Source organism: Pteropus vampyrus, unplaced genomic scaffold, assembly GCF_000151845.1.
Source record: "Pteropus vampyrus isolate Shadow unplaced genomic scaffold, Pvam_2.0 Scaffold714, whole genome shotgun sequence".
Taxonomy (NCBI): domain Eukaryota; kingdom Metazoa; phylum Chordata; class Mammalia; order Chiroptera; family Pteropodidae; genus Pteropus; species Pteropus vampyrus.
In genome coordinates this window covers 546,736-559,913 of record NW_011889495.1, presented here as the reverse complement: position 1 = coordinate 559,913, position 13,178 = coordinate 546,736, and the positions used below count along the sequence as shown (strand labels likewise).

The 13,178-nt window shown below is 34.3% G+C and overlaps 1 pseudogene; it reads left to right on the top strand.

Annotated features, from left to right (window-relative positions):
* Positions 1-533: 533 nt before the first annotated feature.
* On the top strand, positions 534-1,181 carry LOC105309292 (annotated as a pseudogene).
* The last annotated feature ends 11,997 nt before the right edge of the window (positions 1,182-13,178 follow it).

Below are 13,178 nucleotides of genomic sequence, written 5' to 3'. Positions count from 1 at the left end.
TCCCTTCTCCTTCCTCTAGAGACTCAAATTCCTCTCATCATCCAGTGCAACACAAGCACCATCTCCTCCGTCTTCACTCACCTCCCTCTACTTTCAATTTCTATAGTATATCATGCATTCCCAATATTAGCATACCATCATTATTTTATGGATGTAAATCATTTCTACTAAAACATATTCTGAGCTGCCTGAGGGCAAGTATCGTGTTTTATATGCCTTTGGTATTTTTTGGCACGATCATATGCCTATTGTAAATGACAATAAAAACTGTTATTTTTGCTTTAAGTGAGCCTTCCTCTTTTTTTTTTGGCTTTTTCTCAATGAGAACAAAAAATATTTATTCAGACTATAACATAATAATAATAATAATAATTATTATTATTATTACTATTAGTAGTAGTAGTAGTAGTAGTAGTAGTAGTAGTAAATTGCAAAACTAAAATGCAGTTATTCTGTATTTTAGTTTTGCAATTTAATAATAATTCTTATTAGGTTAATTTTTTCCATTCAACATAAAACATTAAATATAAAACATGGGAAATAAATACTTTAAGGAGTATTCTGGATCGTCTGAGCACTTCCAACGCCAGATGGTCACCATACAGTTCAACTCCTTCGTGACCTCAGACCACAGCAAAATCCTCAAAGGCCACTTCGATGCCCCCTCACACGTGTGCTGGAAGATCAAGTCCCCACTATCCAAGGAGCTGTAGCAGAAGTACAATGTGCTCTCCATGTCCATCCACAAGGATGATGAGTTCCAGGTGGTTCAAGGACACTACAAAGGTCAGCAAATAGGCAAGGTAGTTGAGGTGTACAGAAAGAAATATATCATTTGCATTGAGCAGGTGCAATGTGAGAAGGCTAATGGCACAACCGTCCATGTGGGCATTCATCCGAGCAAGGTGGTTATCACCAGTCTAACACTGGACAAACATTGGGAAAAAATTCTTGAACGGAATGCCAAATCTCGACAAGTTGGAAAAGAGAAAGGCAAATATAAGATGAACTTTTTGAGAAAATGCAGGAATGAATATAACTGGTTTTGCAACCACAGTTTAACTGTAGTTTTGCCTGCTTTGTATTCCTTTGAAACTTTTCGAGATGTCTCTGGAATATTTTGTTTCTTTTCTGTTTTGTTATTGATATGTGGCTTTGTAAATCTACTTTTGCTATTTTGATTAATTTTATGAATAAAAGTTTTAAATGTTTCCTAATTCAAAGAAAAGGGGGGGTGTTCTGAATGCCATTTGGAATTTTCAGGCGGACCTGCATAGATGATTTGAAAATGGTGGTGTCATGCATTTTTATGCTCCCAAAATGGCTTATTAAAGTCGAATACTTAACCGCTTATTAAAAATAAACACAGATCATTGCAACCCAGAAAAATGTAGCAGGCAAGGTAAGATTAGTCCCTTCAGTTCCTAATGTTACATCACACTGTCTCAACAACATAGTGATGGAGAACAAACTCTGATATGATGCTGGCTAGAGTGTGCACCCTAGCTTGCTGCTTCCCTCTTTACCAAGAGCCACATTTCTCTCCCAAGTTCTCCTCCTCTCCTTGCATCCCTTCCTACCTCCCCTTTCCCTGCTCTGCCAAATGCCTGAACATTTCTTAAGACTAACTTAGTCTAAATAATTTAATTTGCATTTTGGTAAAGTGATGTTAAGAAGTTATTTTTCTTTGAGTAATTTTTTTTCTTATTTGTATAGATCTCAAAGTTATAAAGAAAGAATGTTATGAAAATGGATATGTGTGTGTGTGTGTGTGTGTGTGCGCGTGTGTGTGTGTGTGTGTGTGGAGAGAGAGAGAGAGAGAGAGAGAGAGAGAGAGAGAGAGAGAGAGAGAGAGAATATACTAGCTTGATAGAACATTTCTGTAATTCCTAGCGATGACTCCTTAGATGTAAACTTCCTATCCTTTTTGTATCTTTTTTATTCTTACATCACTCTTTTCTCAACTTTCTTACACATTAATGATCCTGGTATAGGCATTTTCCAAGATTGATGGATGACTAGCTAAAAGGTTTCATAGCCCAAGGCAAGGAAGAGGTCCATTAACTTCACATGGTCAATAATTTCCCTGGGTAATGCCCTCCTTTGAAATTTTATTGCTCATAAAACCCATGTTTTAATGTTCAGAAAAATTAAACATCATTGTAAGTTGCTCATTCTTAAAATTCTACCTGTCCTTGCCCTTTTGCTGTGTCTTCATTCTTCAAATATATTGGTACACTCTTTTTATATACTTCTTTAAAACTTAAATTTTGTTTGTTTATATATTGAATCCCACACTTAGAAACTAATATTCATTTTCAAGGGATACATTAATTTCCTTAACTAAAAATATTAAGCATGGTATTCTGAAATGGAGTATCTGTAACTGATAAATAGCTTTAGTCAAACTGTGTATTTATAGCTGATAGGTCTACTAGGATTACTAGGATGCCAAACCACCAATTGAAAAAATGAATAAAGAAAATAAACACTCACCATCAATTGGGGGAAAAATGGCATAACTTTGTTTTGTTACTCTGTCGTTTAATGAATTGACTGACTCGAACTGAATGTGAGACCATCTTTCCCACAGACCCTTCCTTTTCATCCAAAGAAACCTGTAGACTATTTCTAGCCTTTTAGTAGAATTTTACAACCCATCTGAAATCATTAACTGTTTTCATGGCTTTTAATTTTTAAATCTCCTTAGATTTTAAAAAAAAAAAAAAAAGGTCCTTTGTATTTTCTGAAATATGTCCAAACGGGTTTTTGTTTCTATTTAAGACAGAGCATAAGGTATTAAATGGTGAAAGAAAAGTGAAAACATTTACTTAAATGGTTTTCACTCACTCAGGTAAATACCAGTAATCTACAGTCTTGGGTACATACAATCTCATCCAGATTGTATCCAAATATAAAGTATGGGGTTTCCTCACCCAGTTTTCTTTCTTTCAATGATGAAATTAAAAAGCACAGAGAGAATGGGTTGGGAATCAAAAAATCTTATTTCAAGATCACCCTGATCAGCTAAGTGTCCTCTAGAAATCTTTTAACCTGCTCGTGCATTTGTTATACATCGCCTCTTCGAAATAATGTTTAGTAGCAATAGTAATTGCCCTGCCTAATTTACAGGGCGATAGTGAGAAGCAATGGAAGCAATGTGGGTAAAAGTGCTTTCTAAAATATAAAACCCCAGACAAATAAAAGGTGCTACTGAGATCATCTACCAAATGAGACTATATTTAGCTGCATTTCAACCTTGCTACTTTTCTTGGCATGAAATTTTCTCTATAAATTACTTCGTCTGCCATTGGAAACTTGCGAAAGAAAAAAAATCAAGGTCAAGAAAATATTCTCATGACTTATTCTTCTGCATGTTAATAAGTGAAAATGGTACCGATTATGGCCCTATAAGTTATAAAACCTGAGGGAGCCATGTTGGCTAATTATGTTAATGGTTAGATGCTGGAGGATGTTGAAGATTAATCTTTATATAGAATTTGTCTAATCATTCATTTCTTACCTGCCAATCTGTTCCAACTACTAATCAACCAGGCAGAAAAAGTACAGAACTCCAGACATTAGAAAACAAATGGTCACACATATTTAACCAATGTGCCTGAATCCTTCATTTTTGATGAAAACATATTGCCCATGATGGAATCACATTGTAAATATTTTCTTGACTTTTTCAAATATAATAGATTTAACTTTATGGAGCTGTTTAATATATGTGTACATAAAAATGGCTGTTAAATTAGATCAAACAAATACTTCCATAATATTATCCTTACAATCTAGTCTAGAAAACCCACTTCATTTTCTAACTAATAGGATAGAAAACTAAAGGAAGCTACTGATGTGAGGCACCTTAAAATGGGCTGTGGGAAAATTATTAAAATTATTAAAATGTTAGGCAGAAAATCTACATCTCTATAAATACATTAGGTACAAAAATCCATATTTCTTAATAAGTTAAAAGGAGTCTCAAATGTGTATAGTGCTTTCAACTAGGGTAGTATTGTCATTTGGAGAAGAACAATCCATTGTGAGGGACTGTCCCTTAGAGGGCAGGACATGTAGCAGCCAAGCCCTTGCCCTCTAATGACCCTACTCCCAGTCATTGTGACAAACAATTTTTAGGAATAAAAATAGCCCACTGTTGAGGACCAATGAAAGGAAAATTCTACATGTTCAGTTTGAGAAAATCTAGACTATTGTGAGAGGGTGAAGCCTAGAAACACACAGAAAGAATAATAAAAAATGACAGATAAATGGAATTTTGAAGATAATTTTAATTAATAGTAGTAAAGAAAGCAATTTTAATAGTACTTCATTATTATATTTATAGATGAGTAGTTTCTGTCGAAACCAGCTTTAAATAATTCTTAATCACATTATCACTTTCAATTATTTGTGATAAAATACAGTTTATGCTACAAATGAATCATTAATTTTATTTATAAAATGACAATTTCCCATCACTGACTTCAGTTTTCTCAGTAAATACAATTTGTTCAAATTCTGCCAAGAGCTCCAGCTCTGCTGTCGCAGCTCCTAATACACATTGCCCTGTCCTCACATGGCATTGACTCCTGCTCTACTCTTCTTTAGATATTTATAGACTGGCTAATAAATGTCATATACTTTCCTTAAAATATACAGTCACAAGCTAATAGCTATAAATGCCATCACTATTTTAGGATAAAATGTTAAATTATGGCCTATAAATTTAGTGTGATTTGGTCTCTGGCCACCTCAGAGACTTCATTTTCCATTCTGTGACTGTTTACTTTCCCTTCACTGCACTGGCTTCCTTGCAATTTTCTGAAACTCTGCTTGCTCCTAATTTAGGGATATTGCACTGTAGATCTATCTACCTGCACATGTTACACCTGATCTTCATATGGCCCTCTCTATCTTCTTTCAGGTATCCACTCATCTCCTCAGAGAGGTCTTCCATGACCAACATATCTAAATGTTTCTCCCCACTCTCTATACCCCATAGCCTGCTTTACTTTTTTTCAGAGAGCTTGCTGCCACCTGCCACTTTCTCCATAGTAATTTTTCAATAAATCCTTTATCGATAACATATTGAGTTAGACAAGGCTAGGCTGCCTCAGTTTGAGTCCTAGTGTTATGTCTTACGAACTGGGTGACTTTGGGCAGGTTACTTAACTTTTCAGTTCTTCAGTGTCCTCAGCATCCACTTCATAGTGCTGTTGTCCTATCTCCTTCTTTGGCATTAAGGTATATCCAAGTTAGAAAGAGCTTCACAGAATATTTACTCTAATTTTCTATCTAAGGCAAAGCTTCCTTCTCTTCCTGTTCCATGTCCCCTCTTCTTCCTTAATTTTATAATTTCATATTATTCAAAATCTCAGAATGGTGAGGAGGAGGAATTACTTTCAGGGCTCTTAGCTATCTTGTATATGTCCCTTTTTGTAAGACTCTTACATGAAAAATTTCAGTTGTCTTAATTATATTTTAAATATGATTTTCAACAAACACAGCTCTTCAACTAAACTGTTTTTCTACCTCGCACACTACAAAAAGTGATAACTATCATTTGATTATTTGACTAATTTCAGTCTCAACAAATGTCTACAATGAATATCTCTTAGGTCCTCATTTGGAGAAAAGGGAGAGGTTACAAGAAAAATTCAGATATAGCCCATATCTTTATAAAACTTGCAAATTATGAATATAAAAATCAATGCTCATCAGAGAATCTTATTTTACTGAGCTTTTTAAATATCTGAGGGTGTTTTTTATTGTTCCCAAAAGAACATTTTTTTGCTGCTACATATGCTTTAATGAATATTTTGATAAAGTTACAAGATTAAAAACCCAGATTTTCTCAAGCATTTAAGTTCAATTACAAATCTTATACTGATTACAGATTTAGGGCTTTAATATAAAATTTAAAATAATCATTTCTATTTATTTGTTGATTGATGTTCACTAGCTTCCATTTAATAGATTAAATTACCCTAAACAATTAACCTCAAATTTACTTAAGTTCCCTTAGGAATCATAATCTACATTTACAAATTTAATATATCTGATTCTTACAAGTTCTTCATAAGCCTCCCAGGGCAATGCTACAAACCCACAAATAAAATTTTCCTGTTCACTTAAGTAATCTAATAGAGCAGAAATATTAATATAGTAAATCAGGGCCACTTATACATTTAAATACTGTTATAAACTCAATAAGATTAACATTAATTACCCATTTCAAATTGAAATCGATTTATATGTTAGATTCTCCAATACATCAGATTCTTTTAAATGTGTTAAGCATCTTTAAAAGAAAACATACAGAAATCATCACTGAACTGGCAAAAGGTAATTCTAAATTTAATACAAAGTAATATTACTATGGTTTTGATTTTAATTATCTTTTTTCTGCTTTTATAGCTGCAAGGACACAACTAAAGGATCTGAGATTTGGGACCATAACTTCAATTTGTGATCATAAAATTCAAGGCCAGGACATAGAAGCCCTTTCTTATAGTATTCGGTCTCTTCCACATGATGCAATTCAACTAATCTCCTTACCACCAGACTGGATGCCATATTGTTTTAATACTTTTTCCTGGCTAGCAACCACTCTTTTCTTTTAATTTTATATAAGACTTTATAGCATATGAGTTACAGTATATCTAATAGTTACCGTATGCCATTTACACTGTGTGCACAAAAGTAAACTATTTTCATCTTATTTTGAGAATTGCTATGTGTAAATATATGCTAGTATTAAAAGATAAGATTCTGTTTTAGCTCATGCTCATGTTTCTTTTCAGAAATACATAATTGTTTATGAGCAGATCTTAAACCAAACAAGATAGTAAAAAAAAAAAAAAAAAGAAGCCAGTAATTTAAGTTTGATTGAGCAACTTTTTAGAATGAATGAGAAAAGTCGATTAAAAGGTAGAAAGGAAACCAATCAGTGTTTTCAGGGATTTCACATGTAACTTTCTAAGTTTTAAAAAAGCTATTTTTAAAGTATAATCCAGGTGTGACCAATTTCAATGGATAGAAACATGTATTTAAATGAAATTTCATTTATAGCCCCTCCTTTTCTTTTAAACTGCCTCAATTTATTGTATTAATGGCATTTTAAACCCAGAGCTAGAGAATAGAACTTGAGGACAGGAAAAGAAGTCAAATCAACTTTAAAGTACTCTTCATATTATCCTTTAAAATCTCTACCTCTACAAAAAAGTCTCCGAAGTGTGACATTATTTAAAGGAAATTTTGAAGTGCAGGCATTTGCAAAGCTGGCTGAGGAAACTATAAGCAATGAAGTAGCTGAAGGAAGAATGTCAGAATGAGCCTGAGGTTTCCATGTGAAGGCCTTGCCTCCTAATTGTTATTATGCTTACAAGGACACTGTAAAAAGAAAAATGAACGCCTTGTTCAACACCTGCTGTAAAAAGATGCTGGGACTCTGTGGCTTGCTTAAATCACTTTTTTCCTGAAACAAATTGCTGAACAAGCCCTAGGCCATTTAATTTCCAAATACCAGTAATTAAAATGAGTAACATCGTCAGAATTTGGCAGGGCCACAGCTTTCTTCTCCCTTTTCATTTTCACATAAATTTCCATGAAGGTCAGATTTGTTGAAGGGAGGAGAGGGGGGTGAAACCTGCTGGCCGTGTGCTCATGAGAGGTTAAAATATGACTTGTTCACAGTGTCCCTCATAGTTCAAGACTTAATGGTCCTTGACGGGGATAACCTAGAAGTTAATTTTACTCTGTGTCCCAAAAGCAGTCGTTGTCAATGTAATCTTTCTTGTAGGCTGAAAGGTATCGTCAACAAATGATCTGACTTTCAATAGCAATTGACCAGCAATGTTTCAGACCCAAAGAGTCATGGATGTGACTCCTTATTAATCTGTATCTTACTCATAGTGGTAAAAATATTTTTATCTTCTTTCTTTTGCTTTATCTCCTTTACAGTTCGATTTTACATATTCTCCCTAAGAATCAGTTCTTAATAGTTCTTGCATTATTTTTTCTTTACTTAAGGTCATAGTATATCCAACTGATAAATTGTAAAATGCTTCAAAATACAGTGTACATTTATATCAAAAAAAAACTTTTTAAAGATTTGGCTAGCTCTTCATTTGGGAGAAATAGGGCAAAACAGTACAGAGAATATATTCTTTGGTCTCAGTTTTTGTTTCTCATCTTAGCTCTGTTACTCCCTGGATGGGCAACCTAGGTTGCATTGTTTCATCTCTTGTGGTCTCGCTTTCATAATCTGTAAATTGGCAAGATTAAAACTTGCCTTAGTAAAAATTTAATGAAATGAAGCATATAAGGCAGATTAATTTTCTGAGTAATAACCTGAGTCTGGTTTCTACAAAGGACTCATCGTGGATAAAGAAATACATTTTTTTCCAGTCTACCCTCACCCTAAAGAGAACAGTTAAGTCTGATCACCTTGAGGTTTGGGTTCATCTTACCCAGATGAGAATAACAGGCATTGATTTTCAAAATGTTAGCCCCTTGTGCTGTTCTCCACGGTGTCCCAGATTGAGAGGATGGCTGTCGGAATCTATGGAAGCTAGACCGTAAATGCCAAGGACATGAGCATCAGTAAGGGCCTTGAGTGGCAGAGCCTGCTGGGAGGGACATTGCAGTAGAAGGGCTGCACTACATGACTGAAAGCCTCTAGTAGTGGAATATGTGGGAATAGAGGACAAAAGATCACTCTGGAAAAAAAACTTTTCAAAAGCTGGAGTAAGAACACATGGAGATTATGTATTTGTATATAGCATGGAGTACAACCTAATTTTCTACTGCAGATAAATGAACAGCGAGACTGAGATCTGCCTGGTTCTCTATAATTGAACTATATGATATTAAAAATTCAAAAGAAAAAATATAGAGTGATTAAACCCATTATTTGTGTTCTTAAAAGGACTACTTGATGAGTCTGTGAGTGGGCAGATGATTTCTTTTCTATTGATAGTTCTCATAATACAACCTGAAAATTGATTCTTGTTAAATTATTTTCAATTCAGTCCACAGGAGATGACAGATTATGAAAAGAACACAATAGACGGGAGAGAGAATTGGGTAAATAATGAGGCTGCTGTAAATGTTTCATTGCTTATGTCAGGGGTCCCCAATCCCTGGGTCATGGACCAGTACCAGTCTGTGGCCCGTTAGGAACTGGACCACAAGCGAAGCTTCATCTGTATTTGCAGCTGCTCCCCAGCACTAGCATCACCACCTCAGCTCCACCTCAGATCGTCAGGCATTAGATTCTCATAGGAGCACTAGTCCTAGTGTCAAAAAGTTTGGGGACTGCTGGCTTAGGTCATTTTCCCAGGCCTCCCTAGTCCATGGAAATAGGCTCTTCTTTAGTCATGCCACATGCTCATCAGAAACATTCCAATATGTCTGTGCCACTGCAGTGAACACACAGCTTGAGTTCTTTCCCAGTATACTTCCATGCCCTTATCTGGCAGCACAACTCCACCAGTTCACCAGTCACGATTGAACTCTTCCTTGACTCAAACTGTAACTCATCCTCCTATACCCACATGGCAGCCCAAATTGATTTTTTTTTTAATTTCAGCTTTATTGAGGTCTAATTGACAAATAAAATTGTAAGGCATTTAAAGTGTACATCACAGTAATTTTATATATGTATGCATTGTGAAAGGATTCCCCCCATCTAGTTATTTAATGTATCCATCACCTCACAAATTAATCATTTTTTTTCCTTTTTGGTGAGACTATTTAAGTTCTACTCTCTTAGTCAATTTCAATAATACAATACAATGTTATCAGCCAAATTATTTTAAGTAAAAAACAGCAAAGGAATTTTTATTTTGCCAGGAATATTCGGTTATCAGAAGCTTTAGTTGTTTAAAGCCACAGAGCACTGTGAAATAAAAAATAATATATTAAAGCAGCAATAATAAGAATAATATTATGTATCATACAAAATTATTATTTTCACTAATATTTGCTCTATTAATTATTTATTATGAGACCATATAAGCAAATTATTTAATTACTTGCTTGCTTAGTGGACATGAGAAGGAGTGGGAATGGGAGGAGAAGTTTGATTTTAACAAATATTTTTTAAATTAAAAAGTATTTTATCCTCATTAAAACTGAGGAGAAATGCAAAAAAAAGTATTTTACCTTTAAAATGAATTTTCAAATAAAGACATTTCATGAGAACACTACTATTTCAGTACCCTTACCCTTGGTGATATTCATATAGTATATTTGAAACACAGTCTATTTTAAAAATCTTTTATTTACTTGTTCTCTCTTAACCTTTTGTTTTCTCAGAAATGAAGTTAGGTGAATATAACATAATTTGGGTATAAAAACTCCATGTTATTATATTATTTACCTCTAAATAGAAGTGAAAATCACAAATGAAATAACTAAAATGCTTCCCATATAAATCTCTCCATCTAGAAATAGAGTAGAATCCTAAAATGGCCCTCAAGATTTCTACCCACTCATGTACACACCTATACAATCCTTTAGTGTAGGTAGAACCTGTGACTATAATGGGATATAACTCCCATGGTTAGGTTGCTAATCAGTGGACTTCCAGTTAATCAAAAGGGAGATTATCCTAGGTATGTCTGACCTAATCAGGTAAGTCTTTAAAAGAGAAATTTGGCCCTTCCTGATGTCAGAGGGATTCAAAATATGAGAGAGATTCTTCTTCCGGCCTTGAATGAGCAAATGGTCATGTTGTAAACTGGCCCACAGAGAGGGACACAAGGTGAGGACCTGAGGGTGGCCTCTAGAAGTTGAGAACCATCCCTGGCTGACAGAAAGCAAGAAAACAGGGATCTCAGTCATATCGCCTCAAATAAATGAATTTTTCCAGTAACTTGAGGAAGATTAAAAGGGGATTGTTCCCTAGTCAGGCTTCTATAAGGGAACACAGCTGGCCAACATCTTGATTTCAGTCTTTTGAGACCCTGAGCAGAGGACCCCATCTAAAATGTGTCAAATTCCTGACCCATGGAAACTATAAGATAATAAATTTGTGTTGCTTTAAGCTACTAAATTTGTGGTCATTTGTTAAGCAGCAATATATGACTGATACACAAAATTTCCCCGGAAACTAAGTACCTTTGTCGGCCTATTAGATTAAAGGTATTTAATCTCCTGCATAAAATTTTTGCACCCATAGGACACCATGAAAAAGTGAAAAGACACCCTATAAACTGAGAGAAAATATTTGCAAATCATATGTCTACTAAGGGACTTGTTTCCAGAATATTTAAAGAACTTTTAAAATTCAATAATAAAAAGACAACCCAATAAAAATGTGCAATGGATCTTAATAGATATTTCTCCAAGGAAGATTTACAAACGATGACCAGTGGTACATGAAAAGATACTCAATATTACTAATCATCAGAGATGCAAATTAAAACCACAATGAGATTTCACTTTACATTCTCTGGGATGACTATAGTCAAAAGAGGATGTGGAGACATGTGAACCCTCATACATTGTTGGTAAAAATGTAAAATGGTGATCCACTTTGGAAAACAGTCTGGCAGATCCTCAAAATGATTAAACATAGGGTTACCATAATACTCAGCAGTGCCAGTCCTGGGTATCTATCTAAGAGAAGTTAAAACATATGTACACAAAAACTTGTAAATAAATGATTATAGCAGTATTATTCATAATAGCAAAAAGTGAAAACAATCCAAATGTCTACCAACTGAAGAATAAATGTGGTATAGCCATACAATGAAATATTATTCAGCAATAAAAAGTAATGAAGTGCTGATACATGATACATATGCTAAGTGAAAGCAGCCTATCACAAAAGACCACATATTGTATGATTCCATTTATATGAAAAGTCTGTTTATATAGACAAATCTATATAAACAGAAAGTAGATTAGTGTTTACCTGGCATGGGGGATGGAGTGTGACTGCTAATAGTATAGGGATTCTTTTGAGGGAAACGGAAATATTCTAAAATTAGGTTGCAGTGATAGTTGCATAGCTCTGTAAGTATACCAAAAACTTTAATTCTATAAAGTGGGTGACTTTCATAGTATGTAGATTATATTTCACTTAAGTTGTTTTTTAAAAAAGCCTAATTTCTCTTTAGTTTTGCTGGGGCCATGCTAGGAAAGCGAGTGTTCTGTAGTTAAAAGACTCAAAAAATCAATCCAGTTGGCATAACTCAGTGACCAAATCTGATGCCCTTCATGATGATGTTGGAAAGACAGCATGGCAGAGAGAGAAGCAGCCGTAGTCAAGTAGTGAGTTTTCTTATCTTGCTCACTCCCTTATGAGGTTGGCGACCTCTCTGGGCCTTATTGTTGCCTAGGAAAAGGAAAGATTGAACTGGATTAAATTTCAGTCACTAGCAATTCTAAATATTCTATTCAACCTGGGGATTTATACAAAGATAATCACTAAAATGACATTTGAAGCATCCAATTATACCAAGATATCACTGAATAATGTTCTTACCTCTACTGCTTTAAACCAAAGAATTTGTAAAAATTCAAAAATGTATCCAATAATGACCTTAAGTGTTTCATGCCACCTCTTCTGTGTTACTTATTGGCTATTTTAAGGTGAGGATTTTATGTAAACTATCATTTATGTCTGAAGCACAATTATTTGCGTTGGTTTCCTGATATTATTTTGCTCTTATTTTTTAACCAAATAATTTTCAAAACCTTTTAAAAATTTAACTGTTCTGAAAGCTTGGAAATAAGGAAAGAAAACACAAACCAGTTTAATGCAATGAAAAAATTATTTTAGTTCCATCTAGAACATCTAAATGGTGTCCTACTTTCCTTGGTCACTAAATACTCACAAGGCCTTATTCTATTAGTTACTAAGGTAACCCAAAGCTGGCAGCATGTTGACATACCTTTCAAGGCCAAGAAGCTTGACAGTATTTCATAGGTAATGTCACATTAACCTCAAATTTGTCCTTTTCACAAAAGAACAATAACTGTTTGAATAAATCTATTGTAATTTTATTCTGTTTTTTTAAAGAAACTTCTTGCTTGCACTTTCCTTTAGCTCAGGTACTATTTATTTCATTTTTAAAATAACATAGTAGAAGTCAGATATCCTTATTAATCACTGCATTAAGCCACTCATTTGCTCCTTGTGCAGGTTACTCTCGGTCTAG